The sequence below is a fragment of the Oryctolagus cuniculus genome, chromosome 10 (genome assembly GCF_051225735.1).
Source record: "Oryctolagus cuniculus isolate XC-2025 breed Fujian yellow rabbit chromosome 10, ASM5122573v1, whole genome shotgun sequence".
NCBI classification, from domain to species: Eukaryota; Metazoa; Chordata; class Mammalia; order Lagomorpha; family Leporidae; genus Oryctolagus; species Oryctolagus cuniculus.
Window position 1 is genome coordinate 73,752,499 of NC_142876.1, and position 25,536 is coordinate 73,778,034.

A 25,536-nucleotide genomic window follows, 5' to 3' on the forward strand; every position below is an offset into this window, starting at 1 on the left:
TTTGCCCCGCGGCACCCTCCCCTTTTGCTCGCCTTTGGCTGGCTGCCTAGCCACGCCCCCATCCGCCAGCCCGCACGCCGGGACCCCTGCGACCCCCAACGCAGCTCCAGCAGGGGGCAGAAGCCCGACCCCTCCACCTGGCAGCCCCAGCCCGCCCGCGCCTCGGGCCTGGGCCTGGGCCTGGGCCTGGGCCTGGGCCTGGGCCTGGGCACGGGCACGGGCACGGGCACGGGCGGGCCGGCCAGCTGTCCCCGGCTGCCGCAGCCCCACCGCCAACCCCGGGGCCCACCCCGGGACACAGGCCACGCCCCGCGCCATCCCAGCGCGCCCCCTCCAACCCCAAACCAGCGACTCACCGCCCGCCAGGGCGCTCCCCTGCCGGCCGCCCCAACCCCGCAGCCCGCCGCACCAGCAGCTCCCGGCACCTGCACTCCCACCGCCCCTCCCGGGCTCCTGTCTCCCAGGGAGCCCAATGACTGTGACCACGACCACGACCACCGCCCGAAGACGACGCCAGGGCGCGGTTGCCCACCACTCAGGGCCCGGTGCCTCGCGCAGCCCAACCCGCGGGCCCTCTGCGCCACCTGGCCGTGCGGCGGCCACGCGCCACAGCCGCGGAAGCCCTCCAGAGCGCAAAGGAGGGACCCCACACCAAGCCTCGCAGGCAATACAGGCACCCTCTCCCTCTGTCTCTGACTTACACCAACACCTACACGTCTCTCTCTCTTTCTCTCTCTCTCTCTGTCTCTCTCTCCTCTCTCTGTCCCCCTCTCCCCCATCAGCCCTGACTCACACAGCATCCAAACGGGGCACCCTTTTGGCAGGCCAGGCAGAGACCCGCGGCCACAGGCTGCGTGCCCACAGGACCTCCCCGGGACAGAGGGTCCGTGGCAGGCAGGCAGCACACAGCCTGTGGTCTCTGTGGGGAGCAACTCGGATTGGACTGAGTTACTGGAATTAAGACTTATTCTATGCATCTGCTCTCCCACAATATGGCGCTGGGAGAGGAGAAAACAGCTTCTATGCAGCTGCCTCTTGCCAACTTGAGTGATGACCTCCAGGAGCTGATCCTGCTCCTGATTGGAGGAGAGTAGCGTACTTGGCGTGTGGGCAGCCGAGTTGGGATTGGCGGAAGAGGACTATAAAGGAGGAGAGAGACAACATGCACCAGGAACATCTAAGGGGAACACCTGTGCAGCCCCCGAGAGAGCCGGCCGGCCGGCGGTGTGCCGCTCCCCCGCGGAAGTGGGGAATGTGGCAGGGGGAACCGCCCTTCCACGGAGGTGGAAGGGATGGTAGCCAACCCGGGAAGAACCAGCAGCAAACCCGGGGAGGGCCGAGCAGACGAAAGAACAGCGCAGGGTCCTGTGTCGTTCCTCCATGAAGAGGGGGAGCGACAGTCTCGAACTGGCTGCCGGGCTGGAGGGTGCGGGTCGCGCTGAAGCGCCCCACCCTCCCGTGAGGGAACGGGCGCTGAGGACGGAAATCCCTCTGTGCCACGAAGGGTGTCGGGGTGTGCGACTGTGTGCCCCTTGTGTAGGCGTGTGTGTGTGTGTGTGTGTGTGTGTGTGAGTGCCCACGCGAGCGTGCGGCGGGGGTGATTCCGTGCGCTGCCGCCCTCCTTCCCGACCTGCTGCCCCACTTGGGCCCCCGTGACCGAGCGGGGACAAGGGTCCCCAGGCCCTCAGCTGTCCTCGCGGCGTGGGAGTGTGTGGAGGCGCGGCGGCCGTGCCGGGGGAGGGCGGGCGACCTGTGCGTCAGCGGTGGGGGGGCTGCTGGCGGCCGGGTAGGAGGGAAGGCCCGGGCCGCGGTGGTGTGGGGCGCCGAACCCCCTGGTGCCGGGACCCGCGAGCCGCGGGGCGCAGCCCTGGGCAGGCGTGGAGGCTGCCGGGCACGGCTGGCGTGTGGCTGGGCGATGGCGGCAGGCAGGGGATCCGGCCTAGAAAGAGAGAGTAGGAGTTCCCTGTGGCCAGCGGCAGCCGGAGGAGGTTGGCTCCCCTTGGCTTGGCGGCAGCGTGCCGACTGGGCGCCCGGTGCTGCACTGCAGGTCCTGGGCTGGGCAGGCGGAGGGCTGGAGTTCGGGCACTGGTGCAGGGCTAGGCGGAGGGCGGCTGAGGAGGGGGGGGGAGGAGGAGAAGAGAAGAGAAGAGAAAAGAGGGAGGAGGCGGAGGAGAAGCGGCAGCGGGAGCGGGAGCGGGAGTGGGAATGGGAATGGGAGTGAGAGCGGGGAGCGGGCAGGAGGAGGAGGAGGAGGCGGCGGCGGCGGCGGCGGCTGTGCGGGCGCGCACTCAAGAGGGGCCTGGAGGCGGCCTCTGGCGTCTACGGCCATACCACCCTGAACGCGCCCGATCTCGTCTGATCTCGGAAGCTAAGCAGGGTCGGGCCTGGTTAGTACTTGGATGGGAGACCGCCTGGGAATACTGGGTGCTGTAGGCTTTTGCCCCGCGGCACCCTCCCCTTTTGCTCGCCTTTGGCTGGCTGCCTAGCCACGCCCCCATCCGCCAGCCCGCACGCCGGGACCCCTGCGACCCCCAACGCAGCTCCAGCAGGGGGCAGAAGCCCGACCCCTCCACCTGGCAGCCCCAGCCCGCCCGCGCCTCGGGCCTGGGCCTGGGCCTGGGCCTGGGCACGGGCACGGGCACGGGCACGGGCACGGGCGGGCCGGCCAGCTGTCCCCGGCTGCCGCAGCCCCACCGCCAACCCCGGGGCCCACCCCGGGACACAGGCCACGCCCCGCGCCATCCAGCGCGCCCCCTCCAACCCCAAACCAGCGACTCACCGCCCGCCAGGGCGCTCCCCTGCCGGCCGCCCCAACCCCGCAGCCCGCCGCACCAGCAGCTCCCGGCACCTGCACTCCCACCGCCCCTCCCGGGCTCCTGTCTCCCAGGGAGCCCAATGACTGTGACCACGACCACGACCACGACCACCGCCCGAAGACGACGCCAGGGCGCGGTTGCCCACCACTCAGGGCCCGGTGCCTCGCGCAGCCCAACCCGCGGGCCCTCTGCGCCACCTGGCCGTGCGGCGGCCACGCGCCACAGCCGCGGAAGCCCTCCAGAGCGCAAAGGAGGGACCCCACACCAAGCCTCGCAGGCAATACAGGCACCCTCTCCCTCTGTCTCTGACTTACACCAACACCTACACGTCTCTCTCTCTTTCTCTCTCTCTCTCTGTCTCTCTCTCCTCTCTCTGTCCCCCTCTCCCCCATCAGCCCTGACTCACACAGCATCCAAACGGGGCACCCTTTTGGCAGGCCTGGCAGAGACCCGCGGCCACAGGCTGCGTGCCCACAGGACCTCCCCGGGACAGAGGGTCCGTGGCAGGCAGGCAGCACACAGCCTGTGGTCTCGAACTGGCTGCCGGGCTGGAGGGTGCGGGTCGCGCTGAAGCGCCCCACCCTCCCGTGAGGGAACGGGCGCTGAGGACGGAAATCCCTCTGTGCCACGAAGGGTGTCGGGGTGTGCGACTGTGTGCCCCTTGTGTAGGCGTGTGTGTGTGTGTGTGTGTGTGTGAGTGCCCACGCGAGCGTGCGGCGGGGGTTATTCCGTACGCTGCCGCCCTCCTTCCCGACCTGCTGCCCCACTTGGGCCCCCGTGACCGAGCGGGGACAAGGGTCCCCAGGCCCTCAGCTGTCCTCGCGGCGTGGGAGTGTGTGGAGGCGCGGCGGCCGTGCCGGGGGAGGGCGGGCGACCTGTGCGTCAGCGGTGGGGGGGCTGCTGGCGGCCGGGTAGGAGGGAAGGCCCGGGCCGCGGTGGTGTGGGGCGCCGAACCCCCTGGTGCCGGGACCCGCGAGCCGCGGGGCGCAGCCCTGGGCAGGCGTGGAGGCTGCCGGGCACGGCTGGCGTGTGGCTGGGCGATGGCGGCAGGCAGGGGATCCGGCCTAGAAAGAGAGAGTAGGAGTTCCCTGTGGCCAGCGGCAGCCGGAGGAGGTTGGCTCCCCTTGGCTTGGCGGCAGCGTGCCGACTGGGCGCCCGGTGCTGCACTGCAGGTCCTGGGCTGGGCAGGCGGAGGGCTGGAGTTCGGGCACTGGTGCAGGGCTAGGCGGAGGGCGGCTGAGGAGGAGGGGGGGGGAGGAGGAGAAGAGAAGAGAAGAGAAAAGAGGGAGGAGGCGGAGGAGAAGCGGCAGCGGGAGCGGGAGCGGGAGTGGGAATGGGAGTGGGAATGGGAGTGAGAGCGGGGAGCGGGCAGGAAGAGGAGGCGGCGGCGGCGGCGGCGGCGGCGGCGGCGGCGGCGGCGGCGGCTGTGCGGGCGCGCACTCAAGAGGGGCCTGGAGGCGGCCTCTGGCGTCTACGGCCATACCACCCTGAACGCGCCCGATCTCGTCTGATCTCGGAAGCTAAGCAGGGTCGGGCCTGGTTAGTACTTGGATGGGAGACCGCCTGGGAATACCGGGGGCTGTAGGCTTTTGCCCCGCGGCACCCTCCCCTTTTGCTCGCCTTTGGCTGGCTGCCTAGCCACGCCCCCATCCGCCAGCCCGCACGCCGGGACCCCTGCGACCCCCAACGCAGCTCCAGCAGGGGGCAGAAGCCCGACCCCTCCACCTGGCAGCCCCAGCCCGCCCGCGCCTCGGGCCTGGGCCTGGGCCTGGGCCTGGGCACGGGCACGGGCACGGGCACGGGCACGGGCGGGCCGGCCAGCTGTCCCCGGCTGCCGCAGCCCCACCGCCAACCCCGGGGCCCACCCCGGGACACAGGCCACGCCCCGCGCCATCCAGCGCGCCCCCTCCAACCCCAAACCAGCGACTCACCGCCCGCCAGGGCGCTCCCCTGCCGGCCGCCCCAACCCCGCAGCCCGCCGCACCAGCAGCTCCCGGCACCTGCACTCCCACCGCCCCTCCCGGGCTCCTGTCTCCCAGGGAGCCCAATGACTGTGACCACGACCACGACCACGACCACCGCCCGAAGACGACGCCAGGGCGCGGTTGCCCACCACTCAGGGCCCGGTGCCTCGCGCAGCCCAACCCGCGGGCCCTCTGCGCCACCTGGCCGTGCGGCGGCCACGCGCCACAGCCGCGGAAGCCCTCCAGAGCGCAAAGGAGGGACCCCACACCAAGCCTCGCAGGCAATACAGGCACCCTCTCCCTCTGTCTCTGACTTACACCAACACCTACACGTCTCTCTCTCTTTCTCTCTCTCTCTCTGTCTCTCTCTCCTCTCTCTGTCCCCCTCTCCCCCATCAGCCCTGACTCACACAGCATCCAAACGGGGCACCCTTTTGGCAGGCCAGGCAGAGACCCGCGGCCACAGGCTGCGTGCCCACAGGACCTCCCCGGGACAGAGGGTCCGTGGCAGGCAGGCAGCACACAGCCTGTGGTCTCTGTGGGGAGCAACTCGGATTGGACTGAGTTACTGGAATTAAGACTTATTCTATGCATCTGCTCTCCCACAATATGGCGCTGGGAGAGGAGCAAACAGCTTCTATGCAGCTGCCTCTTGCCAACTTGAGTGATGACCTCCAGGAGCTGATCCTGCTCCTGATTGGAGGAGAGCAGCGTACTTGGCGTGTGGGCAGCCGAGTTGGGATTGGCGGAAGAGGACTATAAAGGAGGAGAGAGACAACATGCACCAGGAACATCTAAGGGGAACACCTGTGCAGCCCCCGAGAGAGCCGGCCGGCCGGCCGGCGGTGTGCCGCTCCCCCGCGGAAGTGGGGAATGTGGCAGGGGGAACCGCCCTTCCACGGAGGTGGAAGGGACGGTAGCCAACCCGGGAAGAACCAGCAGCAAACCCGGGGAGGGCCGAGCAGACGAAAGAACAGCGCAGGGTCCTGTGTCGTTCCTCCATGAAGAGGGGGAGCGACAGTCTCGAACTGGCTGCCGGGCTGGAGGGTGCGGGTCGCGCTGAAGCGCCCCACCCTCCCGTGAGGGAACGGGCGCTGAGGACGGAAATCCCTCTGTGCCACGAAGGGTGTCGGGGTGTGCGACTGTGTGCCCCTTGTGTAGGCGTGTGTGTGTGTGTGTGTGTGTGTGTGAGTGCCCACGCGAGCGAGCGGCGGGGGTGATTCCGTGTGCTGCCGCCCTCCTTCCCGACCTGCTGCCCCACTTGGGCCCCCGTGACCGAGCGGGGACAAGGGTCCCCAGGCCCTCAGCTGTCCTCGCGGCGTGGGAGTGTGTGGAGGCGCGGCGGCCGTGCCGGGGGAGGGCGGGCGACCTGTGCGTCAGCGGTGGGGGGGCTGCTGGCGGCCGGGTAGGAGGGAAGGCCCGGGCCGCGGTGGTGTGGGGCGCCGAACCCCCTGGTGCCGGGACCCGCGAGCCGCGGGGCGCAGCCCTGGGCAGGCGTGGAGGCTGCCGGGCACGGCTGGCGTGTGGCTGGGCGATGGCGGCAGGCAGGGGATCCGGCCTAGAAAGAGAGAGTAGGAGTTCCCTGTGGCCAGCGGCAGCCGGAGGAGGTTGGCTCCCCTTGGCTTGGCGGCAGCGTGCCGACTGGGCGCCCGGTGCTGCACTGCAGGTCCTGGGCTGGGCAGGCGGAGGGCTGGAGTTCGGGCACTGGTGCAGGGCTAGGCGGAGTGCGGCTGAGGGGGGGGGGGAGGAGGAGGAGAAGAGAAGAGAAGAGAAAAGAGGGAGGAGGCGGAGGAGAAGCGGCAGCGGGAGCGGGAGCGGGAGCGGGAATGGGAATGGGAATGGGAATGGGAATGGGAATGGGAGTGAGAGCGGGGAGCGGGCAGGAGGAGGAGGAGGAGGCGGCGGCGGCGGCGGCGGCGGCGGCGGCGGCTGTGCGGGCGCGCACTCAAGAGGGGCCTGGAGGCAGCCTCTGGCGTCTACGGCCATACCACCCTGAACGCGCCCGATCTCGTCTGATCTCGGAAGCTAAGCAGGGTCGGGCCTGGTTAGTACTTGGATGGGAGACCGCCTGGGAATACCGGGTGCTGTAGGCTTTTGCCCCGCGGCACCCTCCCCTTTTGCTCGCCTTTGGCTGGCTGCCTAGCCACGCCCCCATCCGCCAGCCCGCACGCCGGGACCCCTGCGACCCCCAACGCAGCTCCAGCAGGGGGCAGAAGCCCGACCCCTCCACCTGGCAGCCCCAGCCCGCCCGCGCCTCGGGCCTGGGCCTGGGCCTGGGCACGGGCACGGGCACGGGCACGGGCACGGGCGGGCCGGCCAGCTGTCCCCGGCTGCCGCAGCCCCACCGCCAACCCCGGGGCCCACCCCGGGACACAGGCCACGCCCCGCGCCATCCAGCGCGCCCCCTCCAACCCCAAACCAGCGACTCACCGCCCGCCAGGGCGCTCCCCTGCCGGCCGCCCCAACCCCGCAGCCCGCCGCACCAGCAGCTCCCGGCACCTGCACTCCCACCGCCCCTCCCGGGCTCCTGTCTCCCAGGGAGCCCAATGACTGTGACCACGACCACGACCACGACCACCGCCCGAAGACGACGCCAGGGCGCGGTTGCCCACCACTCAGGGCCCGGTGCCTCGCGCAGCCCAACCCGCGGGCCCTCTGCGCCACCTGGCCGTGCGGCGGCCACGCGCCACAGCCGCGGAAGCCCTCCAGAGCGCAAAGGAGGGACCCCACACCAAGCCTCGCAGGCAATACAGGCACCCTCTCCCTCTGTCTCTGACTTACACCAACACCTACACGTCTCTCTCTCTTTCTCTCTCTCTCTCTGTCTCTCTCTCCTCTCTCTGTCCCCCTCTCCCCCATCAGCCCTGACTCACACAGCATCCAAACGGGGCACCCTTTTGGCAGGCCAGGCAGAGACCCGCGGCCACAGGCTGCGTGCCCACAGGACCTCCCCGGGACAGAGGGTCCGTGGCAGGCAGGCAGCACACAGCCTGTGGTCTCTGTGGGGAGCAACTCGGATTGGACTGAGTTACTGGAATTAAGACTTATTCTATGCATCTGCTCTCCCACAATATGGCGCTGGGAGAGGAGAAAACAGCTTCTATGCAGCTGCCTCTTGCCAACTTGAGTGATGACCTCCAGGAGCTGATCCTGCTCCTGATTGGAGGAGAGCAGCGTACTTGGCGTGTGGGCAGCCGAGTTGGGATTGGCGGAAGAGGACTATAAAGGAGGAGAGAGACAACATGCACCAGGAACATCTAAGGGGAACACCTGTGCAGCCCCCGAGAGAGCCGGCCGGCCGGCCGGCGGTGTGCCGCTCCCCCGCGGAAGTGGGGAATGTGGCAGGGGGAACCGCCCTTCCACGGAGGTGGAAGGGACGGTAGCCAACCCGGGAAGAACCAGCAGCAAACCCGGGGAGGGCCGAGCAGACGAAAGAACAGCGCAGGGTCCTGTGTCGTTCCTCCATGAAGAGGGGGAGCGACAGTCTCGAACTGGCTGCCGGGCTGGAGGGTGCGGGTCGCGCTGAAGCGCCCCACCCTCCCGTGAGGGAACGGGCGCTGAGGACGGAAATCCCTCTGTGCCACGAAGGGTGTCGGGGTGTGCGACTGTGTGCCCCTTGTGTAGGCGTGTGTGTGTGTGTGTGTGTGTGTGTGTGTGTGAGTGCCCACGCGAGCGTGCGGCGGGGGTGATTCCGTGCGCTGCCGCCCTCCTTCCCGACCTGCTGCCCCACTTGGGCCCCCGTGACCGAGCGGGGACAAGGGTCCCCAGGCCCTCAGCTGTCCTCGCGGCGTGGGAGTGTGTGGAGGCGCGGCGGCCGTGCCGGGGGAGGGCGGGCGACCTGTGCGTCAGCGGTGGGGGGGCTGCTGGCGGCCGGGTAGGAGGGAAGGCCCGGGCCGCGGTGGTGTGGGGCGCCGAACCCCCTGGTGCCGGGACCCGCGAGCCGCGGGGCGCAGCCCTGGGCAGGCGTGGAGGCTGCCGGGCACGGCTGGCGTGTGGCTGGGCGATGGCGGCAGGCAGGGGATCCGGCCTAGAAAGAGAGAGTAGGAGTTCCCTGTGGCCAGCGGCAGCCGGAGGAGGTTGGCTCCCCTTGGCTTGGCGGCAGCGTGCCGACTGGGCGCCCGGTGCTGCACTGCAGGTCCTGGGCTGGGCAGGCGGAGGGCTGGAGTTCGGGCACTGGTGCAGGGCTAGGCGGAGGGCGGCTGAGGAGGGGGGGGAGGAGGAGAAGAGAAGAGAAGAGAAAAGAGGGAGGAGGCGGAGGAGAAGCGGCAGCGGGAGCGGGAGCGGGAGTGGGAATGGGAATGGGAATGGGAGTGAGAGCGGGGAGCGGGCAGGAGGAGGAGGCGGCGGCGGCGGCGGCGGCGGCGGCTGTGCGGGCGCGCACTCAAGAGGGGCCTGGAGGCGGCCTCTGGCGTCTACGGCCATACCACCCTGAACGCGCCCGATCTCGTCTGATCTCGGAAGCTAAGCAGGGTCGGGCCTGGTTAGTACTTGGATGGGAGACCGCCTGGGAATACCGGGGGCTGTAGGCTTTTGCCCCGCGGCACCCTCCCCTTTTGCTCGCCTTTGGCTGGCTGCCTAGCCACGCCCCCATCCGCCAGCCCGCACGCCGGGACCCCTGCGACCCCCAACGCAGCTCCAGCAGGGGGCAGAAGCCCGACCCCTCCACCTGGCAGCCCCAGCCCGCCCGCGCCTCGGGCCTGGGCCTGGGCCTGGGCCTGGGCCTGGGCACGGGCACGGGCACGGGCGGGCCGGCCAGCTGTCCCCGGCTGCCGCAGCCCCACTGCCAACCCCGGGGCCCACCCCGGGACACAGGCCACGCCCCGCGCCATCCCAGCGCGCCCCCTCCAACCCCAAACCAGCGACTCACCGCCCGCCAGGGCGCTCCCCTGCCGGCCGCCCCAACCCCGCAGCCCGCCGCACCAGCAGCTCCCGGCACCTGCACTCCCACCGCCCCTCCCGGGCTCCTGTCTCCCAGGGAGCCCAATGACTGTGACCACGACCACGACCACCGCCCGAAGACGACGCCAGGGCGCAGTTGCCCACCACTCAGGGCCCGGTGCCTCGCGCAGCCCAACCCGCGGGCCCTCTGCGCCACCTGGCCGTGCGGCGGCCACGCGCCACAGCCGCGGAAGCCCTCCAGAGCGCAAAGGAGGGACCCCACACCAAGCCTCGCAGGCAATACAGGCACCCTCTCCCTCTGTCTCTGACTTACACCAACACCTACACGTCTCTCTCTCTTTCTCTCTCTCTCTCTGTCTCTCTCTCCTCTCTCTGTCCCCCTCTCCCCCATCAGCCCTGACTCACACAGCATCCAAACGGGGCACCCTTTTGGCAGGCCAGGCAGAGACCCGCGGCCACAGGCTGCGTGCCCACAGGACCTCCCCGGGACAGAGGGTCCGTGGCAGGCAGGCAGCACACAGCCTGTGGTCTCTGTGGGGAGCAACTCGGATTGGACTGAGTTACTGGAATTAAGACTTATTCTATGCATCTGCTCTCCCACAATATGGCGCTGGGAGAGGAGAAAACAGCTTCTATGCAGCTGCCTCTTGCCAACTTGAGTGATGACCTCCAGGAGCTGATCCTGCTCCTGATTGGAGGAGAGCAGCGTACTTGGCGTGTGGGCAGCCGAGTTGGGATTGGCGGAAGAGGACTATAAAGGAGGAGAGAGACAACATGCACCAGGAACATCTAAGGGGAACACCTGTGCAGCCCCCGAGAGAGCCGGCCGGCCGGCCGGCGGTGTGCCGCTCCCCCGCGGAAGTGGGGAATGTGGCAGGGGGAACCGCCCTTCCACGGAGGTGGAAGGGACGGTAGCCAACCCGGGAAGAACCAGCAGCAAACCCGGGGAGGGCCGAGCAGACGAAAGAACAGCGCAGGGTCCTGTGTCGTTCCTCCATGAAGAGGGGGAGCGACAGTCTCGAACTGGCTGCCGGGCTGGAGGGTGCGGGTCGCGCTGAAGCGCCCCACCCTCCCGTGAGGGAACGGGCGCTGAGGACGGAAATCCCTCTGTGCCACGAAGGGTGTCGGGGTGTGCGACTGTGTGCCCCTTGTGTAGGCGTGTGTGTGTGTGTGTGTGTGTGTGTGTGTGAGTGCCCACGCGAGCGTGCGGCGGGGGTGATTCCGTGCGCTGCCGCCCTCCTTCCCGACCTGCTGCCCCACTTGGGCCCCCGTGACCGAGCGGGGACAAGGGTCCCCAGGCCCTCAGCTGTCCTCGCGGCGTGGGAGTGTGTGGAGGCGCGGCGGCCGTGCCGGGGGAGGGCGGGCGACCTGTGCGTCAGCGGTGGGGGGGCTGCTGGCGGCCGGGTAGGAGGGAAGGCCCGGGCCGCGGTGGTGTGGGGCGCCGAACCCCCTGGTGCCGGGACCCGCGAGCCGCGGGGCGCAGCCCTGGGCAGGCGTGGAGGCTGCCGGGCACGGCTGGCGTGTGGCTGGGCGATGGCGGCAGGCAGGGGATCCGGCCTAGAAAGAGAGAGTAGGAGTTCCCTGTGGCCAGCGGCAGCCGGAGGAGGTTGGCTCCCCTTGGCTTGGCGGCAGCGTGCCGACTGGGCGCCCGGTGCTGCAGGTCCTGGGCTGGGCAGGCGGAGGGCTGGAGTTCGGGCACTGGTGCAGGGCTAGGCGGAGGGCGGCTGAGGAGGGGGGGGAGGAGAAGAGAAGAGAAGAGAAAAGAGGGAGGAGGCGGAGGAGAAGCGGCAGCGGGAGCGGGAGCGGGAGTGGGAATGGGAATGGGAATGGGAGTGAGAGCGGGGAGCGGGCAGGAGGAGGAGGAGGCGGCGGCGGCGGCGGCGGCGGCTGTGCGGGCGCGCACTCAAGAGGGGCCTGGAGGCGGCCTCTGGCGTCTACGGCCATACCACCCTGAACGCGCCCGATCTCGTCTGATCTCGGAAGCTAAGCAGGGTCGGGCCTGGTTAGTACTTGGATGGGAGACCGCCTGGGAATACCGGGGGCTGTAGGCTTTTGCCCCGCGGCACCCTCCCCTTTTGCTCGCCTTTGGCTGGCTGCCTAGCCACGCCCCCATCCGCCAGCCCGCACGCCGGGACCCCTGCGACCCCCAACGCAGCTCCAGCAGGGGGCAGAAGCCCGACCCCTCCACCTGGCAGCCCCAGCCCGCCCGCGCCTCGGGCCTGGGCCTGGGCCTGGGCCTGGGCACGGGCACGGGCACGGGCACGGGCACGGGCACGGGCGGGCCGGCCAGCTGTCCCCGGCTGCCGCAGCCCCACCGCCAACCCCGGGGCCCACCCCGGGACACAGGCCACGCCCCGCGCCATCCAGCGCGCCCCCTCCAACCCCAAACCAGCGACTCACCGCCCGCCAGGGCGCTCCCCTGCCGGCCGCCCCAACCCCGCAGCCCGCCGCACCAGCAGCTCCCGGCACCTGCACTCCCACCGCCCCTCCCGGGCTCCTGTCTCCCAGGGAGCCCAATGACTGTGACCACGACCACGACCACGACCACCGCCCGAAGACGACGCCAGGGCGCGGTTGCCCACCACTCAGGGCCCGGTGCCTCGCGCAGCCCAACCCGCGGGCCCTCTGCGCCACCTGGCCGTGCGGCGGCCACGCGCCACAGCCGCGGAAGCCCTCCAGAGCGCAAAGGAGGGACCCCACACCAAGCCTCGCAGGCAATACAGGCACCCTCTCCCTCTGTCTCTGACTTACACCAACACCTACACGTCTCTCTCTCTTTCTCTCTCTCTCTCTGTCTCTCTCTCCTCTCTCTGTCCCCCTCTCCCCCATCAGCCCTGACTCACACAGCATCCAAACGGGGCACCCTTTTGGCAGGCCAGGCAGAGACCCGCGGCCACAGGCTGCGTGCCCACAGGACCTCCCCGGGACAGAGGGTCCGTGGCAGGCAGGCAGCACACAGCCTGTGGTCTCTGTGGGGAGCAACTCGGATTGGACTGAGTTACTGGAATTAAGACTTATTCTATGCATCTGCTCTCCCACAATATGGCGCTGGGAGAGGAGAAAACAGCTTCTATGCAGCTGCCTCTTGCCAACTTGAGTGATGACCTCCAGGAGCTGATCCTGCTCCTGATTGGAGGAGAGCAGCGTACTTGGCGTGTGGGCAGCCGAGTTGGGATTGGCGGAAGAGGACTATAAAGGAGGAGAGAGACAACATGCACCAGGAACATCTAAGGGGAACACCTGTGCAGCCCCCGAGAGAGCCGGCCGGCCGGCCGGCGGTGTGCCGCTCCCCCGCGGAAGTGGGGAATGTGGCAGGGGGAACCGCCCTTCCACGGAGGTGGAAGGGACGGTAGCCAACCCGGGAAGAACCAGCAGCAAACCCGGGGAGGGCCGAGCAGACGAAAGAACAGCGCAGGGTCCTGTGTCGTTCCTCCATGAAGAGGGGGAGCGACAGTCTCGAACTGGCTGCCGGGCTGGAGGGTGCGGGTCGCGCTGAAGCGCCCCACCCTCCCGTGAGGGAACGGGCGCTGAGGACGGAAATCCCTCTGTGCCACGAAGGGTGTCGGGGTGTGCGACTGTGTGCCCCTTGTGTAGGCGTGTGTGTGTGTGTGTGTGTGTGTGTGTGTGTGAGTGCCCACGCGAGCGTGCGGCGGGGGTGATTCCGTGCGCTGCCGCCCTCCTTCCCGACCTGCTGCCCCACTTGGGCCCCCGTGACCGAGCGGGGACAAGGGTCCCCAGGCCCTCAGCTGTCCTCGCGGCGTGGGAGTGTGTGGAGGCGCGGCGGCCGTGCCGGGGGAGGGCGGGCGACCTGTGCGTCAGCGGTGGGGGGGCTGCTGGCGGCCGGGTAGGAGGGAAGGCCCGGGCCGCGGTGGTGTGGGGCGCCGAACCCCCTGGTGCCGGGACCCGCGAGCCGCGGGGCGCAGCCCTGGGCAGGCGTGGAGGCTGCCGGGCACGGCTGGCGTGTGGCTGGGCGATGGCGGCAGGCAGGGGATCCGGCCTAGAAAGAGAGAGTAGGAGTTCCCTGTGGCCAGCGGCAGCCGGAGGAGGTTGGCTCCCCTTGGCTTGGCGGCAGCGTGCCGACTGGGCGCCCGGTGCTGCAGGTCCTGGGCTGGGCAGGCGGAGGGCTGGAGTTCGGGCACTGGTGCAGGGCTAGGCGGAGGGCGGCTGAGGAGGGGGGGGAGGAGGAGAAGAGAAGAGAAGAGAAAAGAGGGAGGAGGCGGAGGAGAAGCGGCAGCGGGAGCGGGAGCGGGAGTGGGAATGGGAATGGGAATGGGAGTGAGAGCGGGGAGCGGGCAGGAGGAGGAGGAGGCGGCGGCGGCGGCGGCGGCGGCGGCTGTGCGGGCGCGCACTCAAGAGGGGCCTGGAGGCGGCCTCTGGCGTCTACGGCCATACCACCCTGAACGCGCCCGATCTCGTCTGATCTCGGAAGCTAAGCAGGGTCGGGCCTGGTTAGTACTTGGATGGGAGACCGCCTGGGAATACCGGGGGCTGTAGGCTTTTGCCCCGCGGCACCCTCCCCTTTTGCTCGCCTTTGGCTGGCTGCCTAGCCACGCCCCCATCCGCCAGCCCGCACGCCGGGACCCCTGCGACCCCCAACGCAGCTCCAGCAGGGGGCAGAAGCCCGACCCCTCCACCTGGCAGCCCCAGCCCGCCCGCGCCTCGGGCCTGGGCCTGGGCCTGGGCCTGGGCCTGGGCCTGGGCCTGGGCACGGGCACGGGCACGGGCGGGCCGGCCAGCTGTCCCCGGCTGCCGCAGCCCCACTGCCAACCCCGGGGCCCACCCCGGGACACAGGCCACGCCCCGCGCCATCCCAGCGCGCCCCCTCCAACCCCAAACCAGCGACTCACCGCCCGCCAGGGCGCTCCCCTGCCGGCCGCCCCAACCCCGCAGCCCGCCGCACCAGCAGCTCCCGGCACCTGCACTCCCACCGCCCCTCCCGGGCTCCTGTCTCCCAGGGAGCCCAATGACTGTGACCACGACCACGACCACCGCCCGAAGACGACGCCAGGGCGCAGTTGCCCACCACTCAGGGCCCGGTGCCTCGCGCAGCCCAACCCGCGGGCCCTCTGCGCCACCTGGCCGTGCGGCGGCCACGCGCCACAGCCGCGGAAGCCCTCCAGAGCGCAAAGGAGGGACCCCACACCAAGCCTCGCAGGCAATACAGGCACCCTCTCCCTCTGTCTCTGACTTACACCAACACCTACACGTCTCTCTCTCTTTCTCTCTCTCTCTCTGTCTCTCTCTCCTCTCTCTGTCCCCCTCTCCCCCATCAGCCCTGACTCACACAGCATCCAAACGGGGCACCCTTTTGGCAGGCCAGGCAGAGACCCGCGGCCACAGGCTGCGTGCCCACAGGACCTCCCCGGGACAGAGGGTCCGTGGCAGGCAGGCAGCACACAGCCTGTGGTCTCTGTGGGGAGCAACTCGGATTGGACTGAGTTACTGGAATTAAGACTTATTCTATGCATCTGCTCTCCCACAATATGGCGCTGGGAGAGGAGAAAACAGCTTCTATGCAGCTGCCTCTTGCCAACTTGAGTGATGACCTCCAGGAGCTGATCCTGCTCCTGATTGGAGGAGAGCAGCGTACTTGGCGTGTGGGCAGCCGAGTTGGGATTGGCGGAAGAGGACTATAAAGGAGGAGAGAGACAACATGCACCAGGAACATCTAAGGGGAACACCTGTGCAGCCCCCGAGAGAGCCGGCCGGCCGGCCGGCGGTGTGCCGCTCCCCCGCGGAAGTGGGGAATGTGGCAGGGGGAACCGCCCTTCCACGGAGGTGGAAGGGACGGTAGCCAACCCGGGAAGAACCAGCAGCAAACCCGGGGAGGGCCGAGCAGACGAAAGAACAGCGCAGGGTCCTGTGTCGTTCCTCCATGAAGAGGGGGAGCGACAGTCTCGAACTGGCTGCCGGGCTGGAGGGTGCGGGTCGCGCTGAAGCGCCCCACCCTCCCGTGAGGGAACGGGCGCTGAGGACGGAAATCCCTCTGTGCCACGAAGGGTGTCGGGGTGTGCGACTGTGTGCCCCTTGTGTAGGCGTGTGTGTGTGTGTGTGTGTGTGTGTGTGTGAGTGCCCACGCGAGCGTGCGGCGGGGGTGATTCCGTGCGCTGCCGCCCTCCTTCCCGACCTGCTGCCCCACTTGGGCCCCCGTGACCGAGCGGGGACAAGGGTCCCCAGGCCCTCAGCTGTCCTCGCGGCGTGGGAGTGTGTGGAGGCGCGGCGGCCGTGCCGGGGGAGGGCGGGCGACCTGTGCGTCAGCGGTGGGGGGGCTGCTGGCGGCCGGGTAGGAGGGAAGGCCCGGGCCGCGGTGGTGTGGGGCGCCGAACCCCCTGGTGCCGGGACCCGCGAGCCGCGGGGCGCAGCCCTGGGCAGGCGTGGAGGCTGCCGGGCACGGCTGGCGTGTGGCTGGGCGATGGCGGCAGGCAGGGGATCCGGCCTAGAAAGAGAGAGTAGGAGTTCCCTGTGGCCAGCGGCAGCCGGAGGAGGTTGGCTCCCCTTGGCTTGGCGGCAGCGTGCCGACTGGGCGCCCGGTGCTGCAGGTCCTGGGCTGGGCAGGCGGAGGGCTGGAGTTCGGGCACTGGTGCAGGGCTAGGCGGAGGGCGGCTGAGGAGGGGGGGGAGGAGGAGAAGAGAAGAGAAGAGAAAAGAGGGAGGAGGCGGAGGAGAAGCGGCAGCGGGAGCGGGAGCGGGAGTGGGAATGGGAATGGGAATGGGAGTGAGAGCGGGGAGCGGGCAGGAGGAGGAGGCGGCGGCGGCGGCGGCGGCGGCGGCTGTGCGGGCGCGCACTCAAGAGGGGCCTGGAGGCGGCCTCTGGCGTCTACGGCCATACCACCCTGAACGCGCCCGATCTCGTCTGATCTCGGAAGCTAAGCAGGGTCGGGCCTGGTTAGTACTTGGATGGGAGACCGCCTGGGAATACCGGGGGCTGTAGGCTTTTGCCCCGCGGCACCCTCCCCTTTTGCTCGCCTTTGGCTGGCTGCCTAGCCACGCCCCCATCCGCCAGCCCGCACGCCGGGACCCCTGCGACCCCCAACGCAGCTCCAGCAGGGGGCAGAAGCCCGACCCCTCCACCTGGCAGCCCCAGCCCGCCCGCGCCTCGGGCCTGGGCCTGGGCCTGGGCCTGGGCACGGGCACGGGCACGGGCACGGGCACGGGCGGGCCGGCCAGCTGTCCCCGGCTGCCGCAGCCCCACCGCCAACCCCGGGGCCCACCCCGGGACACAGGCCACGCCCCGCGCCATCCAGCGCGCCCCCTCCAACCCCAAACCAGCGACTCACCGCCCGCCAGGGCGCTCCCCTGCCGGCCGCCCCAACCCCGCAGCCCGCCGCACCAGCAGCTCCCGGCACCTGCACTCCCACCGCCCCTCCCGGGCTCCTGTCTCCCAGGGAGCCCAATGACTGTGACCACGACCACGACCACGACCACCGCCCGAAGACGACGCCAGGGCGCGGTTGCCCACCACTCAGGGCCCGGTGCCTCGCGCAGCCCAACCCGCGGGCCCTCTGCGCCACCTGGCCGTGCGGCGGCCACGCGCCACAGCCGCGGAAGCCCTCCAGAGCGCAAAGGAGGGACCCCACACCAAGCCTCGCAGGCAATACAGGCACCCTCTCCCTCTGTCTCTGACTTACACCAACACCTACACGTCTCTCTCTCTTTCTCTCTCTCTCTCTGTCTCTCTCTCCTCTCTCTGTCCCCCTCTCCCCCATCAGCCCTGACTCACACAGCATCCAAACGGGGCACCCTTTTGGCAGGCCAGGCAGAGACCCGCGGCCACAGGCTGCGTGCCCACAGGACCTCCCCGGGACAGAGGGTCCGTGGCAGGCAGGCAGCACACAGCCTGTGGTCTCTGTGGGGAGCAACTCGGATTGGACTGAGTTACTGGAATTAAGACTTATTCTATGCATCTGCTCTCCCACAATATGGCGCTGGGAGAGGAGAAAACAGCTTCTATGCAGCTGCCTCTTGCCAACTTGAGTGATGACCTCCAGGAGCTGATCCTGCTCCTGATTGGAGGAGAGCAGCGTACTTGGCGTGTGGGCAGCCGAGTTGGGATTGGCGGAAGAGGACTATAAAGGAGGAGAGAGACAACATGCACCAGGAACATCTAAGGGGAACACCTGTGCAGCCCCCGAGAGAGCCGGCCGGCCGGCGGTGTGCCGCTCCCCCGCGGAAGTGGGGAATGTGGCAGGGGGAACCGCCCTTCCACGGAGGTGGAAGGGACGGTAGCCAACCCGGGAAGAACCAGCAGCAAACCCGGGGAGGGCCGAGCAGACGAAAGAACAGCGCAGGGTCCTGTGTCGTTCCTCCATGAAGAGGGGGAGCGACAGTCTCGAACTGGCTGCCGGGCTGGAGGGTGCGGGTCGCGCTGAAGCGCCCCACCCTCCCGTGAGGGAACGGGCGCTGAGGACGGAAATCCCTCTGTGCCACGAAGGGTGTCGGGGTGTGCGACTGTGTGCCCCTTGTGTAGGCGTGTGTGTGTGTGTGTGTGTGTGTGTGTGTGTGAGTGCCCACGCGAGCGTGCGGCGGGGGTGATTCCGTGCGCTGCCGCCCTCCTTCCCGACCTGCTGCCCCACTTGGGCCCCCGTGACCGAGCGGGGACAAGGGTCCCCAGGCCCTCAGCTGTCCTCGCGGCGTGGGAGTGTGTGGAGGCGCGGCGGCCGTGCCGGGGGAGGGCGGGCGACCTGTGCGTCAGCGGTGGGGGGGCTGCTGGCGGCCGGGTAGGAGGGAAGGCCCGGGCCGCGGTGGTGTGGGGCGCCGAACCCCCTGGTGCCGGGACCCGCGAGCCGCGGGGCGCAGCCCTGGGCAGGCGTGGAGGCTGCCGGGCACGGCTGGCGTGTGGCTGGGCGATGGCGGCAGGCAGGGGATCCGGCCTAGAAAGAGAGAGTAGGAGTTCCCTGTGGCCAGCGGCAGCCGGAGGAGGTTGGCTCCCCTTGGCTTGGCGGCAGCGTGCCGACTGGGCGCCCGGTGCTGCACTGCAGGTCCTGGGCTGGGCAGGCGGAGGGCTGGAGTTCGGGCACTGGTGCAGGGCTAGGCGGAGTGCGGCTGAGGGGGGGGGGAGGAGGAGGAGAAGAGAAGAGAAGAGAAAAGAGGGAGGAGGCGGAGGAGAAGCGGCAGGGGGAGCGGGAGCGGGAGCGGGAATGGGAATGGGAATGGGAATGGGAATGGGAGTGAGAGCGGGGAGCGGGCAGGAGGAGGAGGAGGAGGCGGCGGCGGCGGCGGCGGCGGCGGCGGCTGTGCGGGCGCGCACTCAAGAGGGGCCTGGAGGCAGCCTCTGGCGTCTACGGCCATACCACCCTGAACGCGCCCGATCTCGTCTGATCTCGGAAGCTAAGCAGGGTCGGGCCTGGTTAGTACTTGGATGGGAGACCGCCTGGGAATACCGGGGGCTGTAGGCTTTTGCCCCGCGGCACCCTCCCCTTTTGCTCGCCTTTGGCTGGCTGCCTAGCCACGCCCCCATCCGCCAGCCCGCACGCCGGGACCCCTGCGACCCCCAACGCAGCTCCAGCAGGGGGCAGAAGCCCGACCCCTCCACCTGGCAGCCCCAGCCCGCCCGCGCCTCGGGCCTGGGCCTGGGCCTGGGCCTGGGCACGGGCACGGGCACGGGCACGGGCACGGGCACGGGCGGGCCGGCCAGCTGTCCCCGGCTGCCGCAGCCCCACCGCCAACCCCGGGGCCCACCCCGGGACACAGGCCACGCCCCGCGCCATCCAGCGCGCCCCCTCCAACCCCAAACCAGCGACTCACCGCCCGCCAGGGCGCTCCCCTGCCGGCCGCCCCAACCCCGCAGCCCGCCGCACCAGCAGCTCCCGGCACCTGCACTCCCACCGCCCCTCCCGGGCTCCTGTCTCCCAGGGAGCCCAATGACTGTGACCACGACCACGACCACGACCACCGCCCGAAGACGACGCCAGGGCGCGGTTGCCCACCACTCAGGGCCCGGTGCCTCGCGCAGCCCAACCCGCGGGCCCTCTGCGCCACCTGGCCGTGCGGCGGCCACGCGCCACAGCCGCGGAAGCCCTCCAGAGCGCAAAGGAGGGACCCCACACCAAGCCTCGCAGGCAATACAGGCACCCTCTCCCTCTGTCTCTGACTTACACCAACACCTACACGTCTCTCTCTCTTTCTCTCTCTCTCTCTGTCTCTCTCTCCTCTCTCTGTCCCCCTCTCCCCCATCAGCCCTGACTCACACAGCATCCAAACGGGGCACCCTTTTGGCAGGCCAGGCAGAGACCCGCGGCCACAGGCTGCGTGCCCACAGGACCTCCCCGGGACAGAGGGTCCGTGGCAGGCAGGCAGCACACAGCCTGTGGTCTCTGTGGGGAGCAACTCGGATTGGACTGAGTTACTGGAATTAAGACTTATTCTATGCATCTGCTCTCCCACAATATGGCGCTGGGAGAGGAGAAAACAGCTTCTATGCAGCTGCCTCTTGCCAACTTGAGTGATGACCTCCAGGAGCTGATCCTGCTCCTGATTGGAGGAGAGCAGCGTACTTGGCGTGTGGGCAGCCGAGTTGGGATTGGCGGAAGAGGACTATAAAGGAGGAGAGAGACAACATGCACCAGGAACATCTAAGGGGAACACCTGTGCAGCCCCCGAGAGAGCCGGCCGGCCGGCCGGCGGTGTGCCGCTCCCCCGCGGAAGTGGGGAATGTGGCAGGGGGAACCGCCCTTCCACGGAGGTGGAAGGGACGGTAGCCAACCCGGGAAGAACCAGCAGCAAACCCGGGGAGGGCCGAGCAGACGAAAGAACAGCGCAGGGTCCTGTGTCGTTCCTCCATGAAGAGGGGGAGCGACAGTCTCGAACTGGCTGCCGGGCTGGAGGGTGCGGGTCGCGCTGAAGCGCCCCACCCTCCCGTGAGGGAACGGGCGCTGAGGACGGAAATCCCTCTGTGCCACGAAGGGTGTCGGGGTGTGCGACTGTGTGCCCCTTGTGTAGGCGTGTGTGTGTGTGTGTGTGTGTGTGTGTGAGTGCCCACGCGAGCGTGCGGCGGGGGTGATTCCGTGCGCTGCCGCCCTCCTTCCCGACCTGCTGCCCCACTTGGGCCCCCGTGACCGAGCGGGGACAAGGGTCCCCAGGCCCTCAGCTGTCCTCGCGGCGTGGGAGTGTGTGGAGGCGCGGCGGCCGTGCCGGGGGAGGGCGGGCGACCTGTGCGTCAGCGGTGGGGGGGCTGCTGGCGGCCGGGTAGGAGGGAAGGCCCGGGCCGCGGTGGTGTGGGGCGCCGAACCCCCTGGTGCCGGGACCCGCGAGCCGCGGGGCGCAGCCCTGGGCAGGCGTGGAGGCTGCCGGGCACGGCTGGCGTGTGGCTGGGCGATGGCGGCAGGCAGGGGATCCGGCCTAGAAAGAGAGAGTAGGAGTTCCCTGTGGCCAGCGGCAGCCGGAGGAGGTTGGCTCCCCTTGGCTTGGCGGCAGCGTGCCGACTGGGCGCCCGGTGCTGCAGGTCCTGGGCTGGGCAGGCGGAGGGCTGGAGTTCGGGCACTGGTGCAGGGCTAGGCGGAGGGCGGCTGAGGAGGAGGGGGGGGGAGGAGGAGAAGAGAAGAGAAGAGAAAAGAGGGAGGAGGCGGAGGAGAAGCGGCAGTGGGAGCGGGAGCGGGAGTGGGAATGGGAATGGGAATGGGAGTGAGAGCGGGGAGCGGGCAGGAAGAGGAGGCGGCGGCGGCGGCGGCGGCGGCGGCGGCTGTGCGGGCGCGCACTCAAGAGGGGCCTGGAGGCGGCCTCTGGCGTCTACGGCCATACCACCCTGAACGCGCCCGATCTCGTCTGATCTCGGAAGCTAAGCAGGGTCGGGCCTGGTTAGTACTTGGATGGGAGACCGCCTGGGAATACCGGGGGCTGTAGGCTTTTGCCCCGCGGCACCCTCCCCTTTTGCTCGCCTTTGGCTGGCTGCCTAGCCACGCCCCCATCCGCCAGCCCGCACGCCGGGACCCCTGCGACCCCCAACGCAGCTCCAGCAGGGGGCAGAAGCCCGACCCCTCCACCTGGCAGCCCCAGCCCGCCCGCGCCTCGGGCCTGGGCCTGGGCCTGGGCCTGGGCACGGGCACGGGCACGGGCACGGGCACGGGCACGGGCACGGGCGGGCCGGCCAGCTGTCCCCGGCTGCCGCAGCCCCACCGCCAACCCCGGGGCCCACCCCGGGACACAGGCCACGCCCCGCGCCATCCAGCGCGCCCCCTCCAACCCCAAACCAGCGACTCACCGCCCGCCAGGGCGCTCCCCTGCCGGCCGCCCCAACCCCGCAGCCCGCCGCACCAGCAGCTCCCGGCACCTGCACTCCCACCGCCCCTCCCGGGCTCCTGTCTCCCAGGGAGCCCAATGACTGTGACCACGACCACGACCACGACCACCGCCCGAAGACGACGCCAGGGCGCGGTTGCCCACCACTCAGGGCCCGGTGCCTCGCGCAGCCCAACCCGCGGGCCCTCTGCGCCACCTGGCCGTGCGGCGGCCACGCGCCACAGCCGCGGAAGCCCTCCAGAGCGCAAAGGAGGGACCCCACACCAAGCCTCGCAGGCAATACAGGCACCCTCTCCCTCTGTCTCTGACTTACACCAACACCTACACGTCTCTCTCTCTTTCTCTCTCTCTCTCTGTCTCTCTCTCCTCTCTCTGTCCCCCTCTCCCCCATCAGCCCTGACTCACACAGCATCCAAACGGGGCACCCTTTTGGCAGGCCAGGCAGAGACCCGCGGCCACAGGCTGCGTGCCCACAGGACCTCCCCGGGACAGAGGGTCCGTGGCAGGCAGGCAGCACACAGCCTGTGGTCTCTGTGGGGAGCAACTCGGATTGGACTGAGTTACTGGAATTAAGACTTATTCTATGCATCTGCTCTCCCACAATATGGCGCTGGGAGAGGAGAAAACAGCTTCTATGCAGCTGCCTCTTGCCAACTTGAGTGATGACCTCCAGGAGCTGATCCTGCTCCTGATTGGAGGAGAGCAGCGTACTTGGCGTGTGGGCAGCCGAGTTGGGATTGGCGGAAGAGGACTATAAAGGAGGAGAGAGACAACATGCACCAGGAACATCTAAGGGGAACACCTGTGCAGCCCCCGAGAGAGCCGGCCGGCCGGCCGGCGGTGTGCCGCTCCCCCGCGGAAGTGGGGAATGTGGCAGGGGGAACCGCCCTTCCACGGAGGTGGAAGGGACGGTAGCCAACCCGGGAAGAACCAGCAGCAAACCCGGGGAGGGCCGAGCAGACGAAAGAACAGCGCAGGGTCCTGTGTCGTTCCTCCATGAAGAGGGGGAGCGACAGTCTCGAACTGGCTGCCGGGCTGGAGGGTGCGGGTCGCGCTGAAGCGCCCCACCCTCCCGTGAGGGAACGGGCGCTGAGGACGGAAATCCCTCTGTGCCACGAAGGGTGTCGGGGTGTGCGACTGTGTGCCCCTTGTGTAGGCGTGTGTGTGTGTGTGTGTGTGTGTGAGTGCCCACGCGAGCGTGCGGCGGGGGTGATTCCGTGCGCTGCCGCCCTCCTTCCCGACCTGCTGCCCCACTTGGGCCCCCGTGACCGAGCGGGGACAAGGGTCCCCAGGCCCTCAGCTGTCCTCGCGGCGTGGGAGTGTGTGGAGGCGCGGCGGCCGTGCCGGGGGAGGGCGGGCGACCTGTGCGTCAGCGGTGGGGGGGCTGCTGGCGGCCGGGTAGGAGGGAAGGCCCGGGCCGCGGTGGTGTGGGGCGCCGAACCCCCTGGTGCCGGGACCCGCGAGCCGCGGGGCGCAGCCCTGGGCAGGCGTGGAGGCTGCCGGGCACGGCTGGCGTGTGGCTGGGCGATGGCGGCAGGCAGGGGATCCGGCCTAGAAAGAGAGAGTAGGAGTTCCCTGTGGCCAGCGGCAGCCGGAGGAGGTTGGCTCCCCTTGGCTTGGCGGCAGCGTGCCGACTGGGCGCCCGGTGCTGCAGGTCCTGGGCTGGGCAGGCGGAGGGCTGGAGTTCGGGCACTGGTGCAGGGCTAGGCGGAGGGCGGCTGAGGAGGAGGGGGGGGGAGGAGGAGAAGAGAAGAGAAAAGAGGGAGGAGGCGGAGGAGAAGCGGCAGCGGGAGCGGGAGCGGGAGTGGGAATGGGAATGGGAATGGGAGTGAGAGCGGGGAGCGGGCAGGAAGAGGAGGCGGCGGCGGCGGCGGCGGCGGCGGCGGCTGTGCGGGCGCGCACTCAAGAGGGGCCTGGAGGCGGCCTCTGGCGTCTACGGCCATACCACCCTGAACGCGCCCGATCTCGTCTGATCTCGGAAGCTAAGCAGGGTCGGGCCTGGTTAGTACTTGGATGGGAGACCGCCTGGGAATACCGGGTGCTGTAGGCTTTTGCCCCGCGGCACCCTCCCCTTTTGCTCGCCTTTGGCTGGCTGCCTAGCCACGCCCCCATCCGCCAGCCCGCACGCCGGGACCCCTGCGACCCCCAACGCAGCTCCAGCAGGGGGCAGAAGCCCGACCCCTCCACCTGGCAGCCCCAGCCCGCCCGCGCCTCGGGCCTGGGCCTGGGCCTGGGCCTGGGCACGGGCACGGGCACGGGCACGGGCACGGGCACGGGCACGGGCGGGCCGGCCAGCTGTCCCCGGCTGCCGCAGCCCCACCGCCAACCCCGGGGCCCACCCCGGGACACAGGCCACGCCCCGCGCCATCCAGCGCGCCCCCTCCAACCCCAAACCAGCGACTCACCGCCCGCCAGGGCGCTCCCCTGCCGGCCGCCCCAACCCCGCAGCCCGCCGCACCAGCAGCTCCCGGCACCTGCACTCCCACCGCCCCTCCCGGGCTCCTGTCTCCCAGGGAGCCCAATGACTGTGACCACGACCACGACCACGACCACCGCCCGAAGACGACGCCAGGGCGCGGTTGCCCACCACTCAGGGCCCGGTGCCTCGCGCAGCCCAACCCGCGGGCCCTCTGCGCCACCTGGCCGTGCGGCGGCCACGCGCCACAGCCGCGGAAGCCCTCCAGAGCGCAAAGGAGGGACCCCACACCAAGCCTCGCAGGCAATACAGGCACCCTCTCCCTCTGTCTCTGACTTACACCAACACCTACACGTCTCTCTCTCTTTCTCTCTCTCTCTCTGTCTCTCTCTCCTCTCTCTGTCCCCCTCTCCCCCATCAGCCCTGACTCACACAGCATCCAAACGGGGCACCCTTTTGGCAGGCCAGGCAGAGACCCGCGGCCACAGGCTGCGTGCCCACAGGACCTCCCCGGGACAGAGGGTCCGTGGCAGGCAGGCAGCACACAGCCTGTGGTCTCTGTGGGGAGCAACTCGGATTGGACTGAGTTACTGGAATTAAGACTTATTCTATGCATCTGCTCTCCCACAATATGGCGCTGGGAGAGGAGAAAACAGCTTCTATGCAGCTGCCTCTTGCCAACTTGAGTGATGACCTCCAGGAGCTGATCCTGCTCCTGATTGGAGGAGAGCAGCGTACTTGGCGTGTGGGCAGCCGAGTTGGGATTGGCGGAAGAGGACTATAAAGGAGGAGAGAGACAACATGCACCAGGAACATCTAAGGGGAACACCTGTGCAGCCCCCGAGAGAGCCGGCCGGCCGGCCGGCGGTGTGCCGCTCCCCCGCGGAAGTGGGGAATGTGGCAGGGGGAACCGCCCTTCCACGGAGGTGGAAGGGACGGTAGCCAACCCGGGAAGAACCAGCAGCAAACCCGGGGAGGGCCGAGCAGACGAAAGAACAGCGCAGGGTCCTGTGTCGTTCCTCCATGAAGAGGGGGAGCGACAGTCTCGAACTGGCTGCCGGGCTGGAGGGTGCGGGTCGCGCTGAAGCGCCCCACCCTCCCGTGAGGGAACGGGCGCTGAGGACGGAAATCCCTCTGTGCCACGAAGGGTGTCGGGGTGTGCGACTGTGTGCCCCTTGTGTAGGCGTGTGTGTGTGTGTGTGTGTGTG

At 69.6% G+C, this 25,536-nt stretch overlaps 10 non-coding genes across 10 annotated transcripts; all 10 read left to right on the forward strand.

Moving 5' to 3' along the window:
- Nucleotides 1-2,317: 2,317 nt before the first annotated feature.
- LOC149123888 (5S ribosomal RNA) lies at nt 2,318-2,436 on the forward strand. The gene has a single exon (XR_016215509.1). It is a non-coding gene; the product is annotated as a 5S ribosomal RNA (ribosomal RNA).
- Nucleotides 2,437-4,285: 1,849 nt separating this feature from the next.
- Nucleotides 4,286-4,404, forward strand: LOC149123889 (5S ribosomal RNA). The gene has a single exon (XR_016215562.1). It is a non-coding gene; the product is annotated as a 5S ribosomal RNA (ribosomal RNA).
- Nucleotides 4,405-6,754: 2,350 nt separating this feature from the next.
- LOC149123890 (5S ribosomal RNA) lies at nt 6,755-6,873 on the forward strand. Its single transcript, XR_016215192.1, has one exon. It is a non-coding gene; the product is annotated as a 5S ribosomal RNA (ribosomal RNA).
- A 2,317-nt stretch (nt 6,874-9,190) lies between these two features.
- Nucleotides 9,191-9,309, forward strand: LOC149123891 (5S ribosomal RNA). The gene has a single exon (XR_016215563.1). It is a non-coding gene; the product is annotated as a 5S ribosomal RNA (ribosomal RNA).
- Nucleotides 9,310-11,611: 2,302 nt separating this feature from the next.
- LOC149123892 (5S ribosomal RNA) lies at nt 11,612-11,730 on the forward strand. The gene has a single exon (XR_016215564.1). It is a non-coding gene; the product is annotated as a 5S ribosomal RNA (ribosomal RNA).
- A 2,327-nt stretch (nt 11,731-14,057) lies between these two features.
- On the forward strand, nt 14,058-14,176 carry LOC149123893 (5S ribosomal RNA). The gene has a single exon (XR_016215565.1). It is a non-coding gene; the product is annotated as a 5S ribosomal RNA (ribosomal RNA).
- A 2,317-nt stretch (nt 14,177-16,493) lies between these two features.
- LOC149123894 (5S ribosomal RNA) lies at nt 16,494-16,612 on the forward strand. The gene has a single exon (XR_016215566.1). It is a non-coding gene; the product is annotated as a 5S ribosomal RNA (ribosomal RNA).
- A 2,342-nt stretch (nt 16,613-18,954) lies between these two features.
- LOC149123895 (5S ribosomal RNA) lies at nt 18,955-19,073 on the forward strand. The gene has a single exon (XR_016215567.1). It is a non-coding gene; the product is annotated as a 5S ribosomal RNA (ribosomal RNA).
- Nucleotides 19,074-21,400: 2,327 nt separating this feature from the next.
- Nucleotides 21,401-21,519, forward strand: LOC149123896 (5S ribosomal RNA). Its single transcript, XR_016215568.1, has one exon. It is a non-coding gene; the product is annotated as a 5S ribosomal RNA (ribosomal RNA).
- Nucleotides 21,520-23,843: 2,324 nt separating this feature from the next.
- On the forward strand, nt 23,844-23,962 carry LOC149123897 (5S ribosomal RNA). Its single transcript, XR_016215193.1, has one exon. It is a non-coding gene; the product is annotated as a 5S ribosomal RNA (ribosomal RNA).
- The last annotated feature ends 1,574 nt before the right edge of the window (nt 23,963-25,536 follow it).